The sequence below is a fragment of the Silurus aristotelis genome (genome assembly GCF_946808225.1).
Source record: "Silurus aristotelis genome assembly, chromosome: 11".
NCBI classification, from domain to species: Eukaryota; Metazoa; Chordata; class Actinopteri; order Siluriformes; family Siluridae; genus Silurus; species Silurus aristotelis.
The window spans coordinates 17,663,503-17,669,428 of NC_139584.1; positions in this window are offsets into that span (position 1 = coordinate 17,663,503).

Genomic DNA, 5,926 nt, shown 5'->3' on the forward strand with positions numbered 1-5,926 from the left:
CATAACTGAGAAATCGTCACAGAAATTTTAATTCACCTTAAGATTCAATAAAAGGGTTCACACCTAAATACGCATCGAAATTGGTTGGTAAAACGGTTACTTGCATTGGCTTGTTGCACAAGAGTCCGAATGCGACAAAGAGATCTCTGAAAAGTGAGTTAGGATGGAGTCAGATGTTCTTCCAGGTTCTCCTGAAGATCAGAGCAGTTGTTTTCTTGAAGATAAAGCTTGCTGGAAGATCTTGAAGGAAGAGAGAGTTGTTTCCAAGCTGTTTTGAACGTCTGACCCTCTGGGCCTTTTGGGCCCCTGGGCCCTCGGGCCCTTCCTTCGAGCGAGCGAGTTGACTTGACCTGGCTGACTGACTTGAAGATAACTCTTGCTGGAAGATCTTAAAAGGATTTGAAATCTCGTCCCGAAGAGTCGCTGCTGGGCTGTTCTAAGCACCCGACTCTCCGGGCCTTTCCGGTCGAGCCGAGTGAGCGAGCTTGCTTTACTTGACTGAACTATTAGTTGGGTTTAAGATGTTTTAAAGGTCCTGAACCCCACCCATCTTTGGGGAAATGGCAAATGCTATGGCCTGAAATTTTGGAGGGAGAAACTCCCTTCTGTTCATGCGTTTGTGGGCATGGTTTCCGGGTTATACTTTCTTTGGAGAACTTTAAAGTTTTATCCAAAGTGTATCAAGACAGTATGGTACATTTCATGATCAAATAAAATGCACCATTGTTTGCAAAATAAGGAACAGATAATTTTGGTGATCATTTTGATATTAGACATGGAAAGCAAGGACAGCATTAAACAGAGGTACATTACATACCAGTTAACATTTAACATACCGGTATTTAAGGTATAACTTTGTTAATACAATGTTATATTCAGGTATATAAAATGCACCCTTGTTAGGAATATAAAGAGTAGATAATTTTATGTCGACTTTGACATCAAGCCTTAACAGAAAAGACAGAATTAAAACAGATGTACACTGTACCGGGACCACTATTTAAGGTATAACTTATGTTAATACAACATTAGATTCTGATGTATACAATGCACCCTTGTTAGGAAAGAAAGAATAAATAGAAGATAATTTTAAATCAACTTTGAAATCAAAAAGAAGAGACACATTAAAACAGAGGTATATTATTAAACCCTTTAACCCTCTGGAGTCTGAGGGTGTTTTTGGCCCCCTGAGAGATTTTGACATGCTCTTACATTTGGTTCCATTTAGTTGCTTTTAAATATATCATTGACAAAAGACTTATTACACTGTATTTAGCACAAAAAATCCGTGTATTTAGCACGGATTTTTTAATCATGTGAAAATCATTCTGCCTGCTCATTCACATTAACAATACATTGATTTAAAATTTAAAAGACACTTTCTACTTTGAAAGGCCATATGCGAAGAGGCGTCGACATGCTGTGACTGACAGCTTTGTAGACAATGGGTCGCATAATGAGCTGTGGATTACATAATGAGCTGTGGATCACTGAGCCAGGATCTGAGTAAGAAGTACAGTACCACAAGAAAGAATGTGTTTCCTTTGTGGTTTATTTAAAATACACATTAGCAAGGATAGCATTAAAAAGGGAATTGTGTTACAAAAAAACTGTATTGTATACAATACAATACAGTACAGTACAGCATCATATGATAGTCCATGGCATGTGGGAAAGTTGTTTTTTCCTGTGTATACAGAAAAGTCCATGGTGTATCCATTTGAGGCTAACATCCCAGTGTTAGCTTTGCATGCTACCATTCTCTCATCCACGGCTCATCCATGTCTTCTAGGATGATAGATTGCTTTGCATGTCTTACGGAGTGTCCATAAGCGGTTTCACTCTGAACAGAGGGGCACATCTGAACGTGACCGTCTGTTCACTCTGAACAGACGGTCACGTTCAGATGTGCCCCTCTTTCTGTCGTTTTCTTTGTCTGCATCTGGGTGACTCATGTGTACATTCCACGAAATTGTCCTGTATCTGGAAAGGGAACTGTGAAAATACTGCTCTGTCACCAGTAGTCTATGATGGAGGGCAACATTACCATTGCCATGTAAAATAAGAGCCCAATGTAGCGATACATCTTACTCACGGTTACATCTCTCCATTTGTATTTGCGTCCCTTGGCTATTGACTTGGCAGCTTGAGCATTTGTGTTGTGGCACAGAGTTGACACAACACTCTCCGAGAAAAACATTATAAATAGACTAAATGGAGAATGAGAGTCAGAAGACCTCAGTTGAGGTCCAGGTTCACATGCGGGCAGGAATTGCAGAGTCTGTGAAACTGTGTCGTTATCTGTCTGATCCTTCCATGACATGGTGGACTGTCTGTGTGCTCCCTTTGCCCTTTTTTGGAGCAGGTGCTTGATCACATCTGTTTATGAAACACACACACACACACACACACACAGACACATGAACATCACTAATTGTGTCACTGATAAAGTTGTTTGCATATGTCATACAATGCAATAATGATTCAAACTAAATCTAATTTAAGAAAATATAAAATATGTACTTACTCAGGATGAATCTCAGTCGAACTTAAAATGAAATGACCCCTGCGTGGCCTGGTGTTAGTTTTCAGTGAAGGCAAGGGTGATGCAGCCACATTCCTAAAAATAATCAAACAGTATATTTTAGGATGATGAATACACTTGAACAATATATATTTGTTAGCATGCATTGTATAGCCTATAGGCCTATTTGTTGATGGGCAATAGGACAGATAAATGTTTGTTGATGGGCCATAGACCATAATGCATCTCAGACATTTACACTATTACCATTTACAGCTGAACAAATAATGGAAAATGTTACATTCATAAGGCAGTAATTTAGCTAGCATTTACACCTCAGCATTCCGGAACATCTCTGCTAGCTAACACTACATAACAGCCTTTCAGGATGATAAGTGACTTTATATAACGTCAACAATATTTAGGGCATACAATTACAAACAGTTAATGTTACAAATGAGCAGATATTGGCGGATATTTGTTGTAACATTAAAAGGCAATGCTGACAAAAGCTTGGCAGAGATGTCTACAAACAATATTAGTTTTATATGATCAAAATGTAACCCTTAATAACTTACTCATTGTAGCAACTTGCTGGAAAGTCCTCGAATGGGTCGATTCGCTCTTCAAAATGAAAACGCTCCTCGTCGGAATCGCAATCTTCTTCGGATGAAAAGGTAAATTCTTCATCACTGTCCAAAACCATCTGAAGATCTTTCTCACCGGTGTAGCATGTCATGTTTCAAATGCAGCTGAATGTGTAATAATCTCAGTGAAATCACATTGTTTTATGCCACTGTCCGGGGGGCGTGTGACTCATCAAACTATTTTACCTGTGAATAGCGGGGGGGCATGTCCGGTCGCAGCTCATTATCAGATAATGACCTTAGGTGGAAGGCCTGTGCTTCTACTTGGTTTCACATGATTTTTGTTCCTTGGAAACATATGTTTTTTATTTCACCGTCTTATTCTAAAACTACATACGTTAAGCTGTGTAAAGATATGTTTTTTATTTCCGTGTGTCAGATATTGGCCGAGTTTCAGCACTTTTTAATGACATGTTTCTAAACGAAGATCACGCAGACAAAGGCGACAGCTGGCGCACCCTGATTATTTTATTCATTTAAAAAAAATACGTTTTGTTTATATAGTGAGCATACACAAATAAAAGTAGCCCCTTTACAGATTTAAATGATGTATTACTTTGACATGTTAGATAAAATATGACAGAGCAGTTTAAGCTCTTTTTTGCTGGCATCTGAAAAAAAGCATGTTTGGGCGCCGGCAGCGAATCAGACTCCAGAGGGTTAAAGTGTAACTATTATTGATGTAGAGTTAAACACTCGCTTTATTTATAGTAGAAGATACAAACAAGATGTATGTTTGTGTCATGTGAAGTGGGACATTCTATTTATTATTTAATTAATAAAAGAATGCTCCCTTTTGGTGTGTGTGTGTCTGTATATGTGTGTGTCACAAACAGACTTACTGGGGCCGAGTTCCGAGAGTGAATTGTTTTATGGTTTGAAGGTCCCTGTGAATTCAACCAGAGAGGCCAGGGGGTTATCTGGCTTTCGGGGTGGTGGGTGTGGGTGTGTGTGTGTGTGTGTGTGTAAGGTATAGAGACTGGCTTGTGTTCTCAGTCTTCCGGGGGGGGTATGACACTGTGGTATACAAACTCTCAATAAAAGTGTAAGCCGTGGTGCTCATCCTTTGATTGAAAAGCAGATGTCAAGGGTTAAAAGGAAATTCCTGAGACATGAAGTCTAAATGACACGTGCCAGATGCTACACACATCTGCACAAGCTTCAGACACTGAATCTAAGTATGCTTATAGTGTTGTGTATGATTTTGCCAAAACATGGAAGAAAACACATTTTAAAATAGCTGAAGGAAAGTATATAACTATCTCATAAGCAAACTTTTAAATGCTGTTTAACTCCCCGCCAAAGTGGCCATAGTTAAGGTTAAAGAACATGCCACAGGTGATTCAGAGGAAATTCAGGGAAACACATTTGCAGATATTGAAAGCAGCACTTGGATTCATGTTTGACTTGTGCCAAAACTAAAATACATTGACCTGTACAACATACTGCGCTTAAATCTTTTCTGAAGCCAACACCTACAGATTTACACATATGCCACCTGTAGGAAATTTGAGATACTCGTTGGTTATAGTTGACAGATTAAGTAAGTGGATAGTATCATTTGCATGACAAAGTATGCTAAAACAGTTAAAAAAGAATTAACGAAAGAGATCATCTCTAGGTTTGTTATTCTTAGTGTGATTGAGAGTGAAAATGCACACCTTTTGCTTCTAAAGTAACACAATTTTTGAAGTTGTAGAGAGAACAAACAGAACCATTAAGGAACGTGTTACTAAAGCCTGCATTGGCACAGGCAGAAATTAGACTGTTGTTCTCCCGGTAGTACTCACAAAAATGAGAATGACCCCATCTTCAAAAACTAAACTAATTTTTTAGTTTAGTTTAATGTTCAAGTCTTTCCTGATCCCAACATGGGTCAGGGGTCACACTGGAGTTTCTTCCTTAGGTAAACTGGAAGTGATGGTAAACAATTACGTTTCTGCCCTGGTTAAAAAATTATATTCTATCAGTGCTGATGTCTCACTAACTCTCCATCTAACCACAGATAAGCTAACACACCCTTTTGTGCCTAATCAGAAGGTCCTGATACGAAGCCTGAAGCCTACCAAGGTCTGTTAGTCACAGTATCTGGGTCCAGCGACTGTTCTAGCTGTAAATGTTACAGGCCCCGTGCCAAAGGCCGTGTTAGCAGATTAAAAAGTCCCTGTAAAAACAGGAATAAATGAGGAGACAGGAGCAAACATGTGTGCAAATATATGCACATATGCAAATATGTGTCGCACATAATCCCCAGCAATTGTGAGAGCGCCTGCGCGACACTGCTCCTTCCCGCAAATCCTCAGTTCATTTTCAAAATAAGAGTCCCGATCTTTCTCAGCAATAGACAACATTTTAAACGTTGCAGTTTTCAGCTCTCCATGAAATTTAACATATTAAATATATGTAACATAGACAGTATTTTAAACTTTGCAGTTTTTCAGCTTTCAATTACATTTAACATATTAAATATATATAAAACGAAAAACAGGGTATAGAAAATTTACTTTTTTTCTTTCAGAATCACAATACCCATAATGTGTACATACTTTAGGGTGTCACATCCTCCCCAACAAAATGAAATAGGCTCCAGTTACAAAAACTCACACAATTAAATACTCAACACATTGCATCTATTTGTTTCAATATACTGGCATTGGATATGTGTATGGTCTGAATGTGTTCATGTCAGTGTAAGGTGAGATCTGAAAGGAGTGTGTCAAAGGATAAGGTGTTGTATCGGATCTTCTTCTTCTGG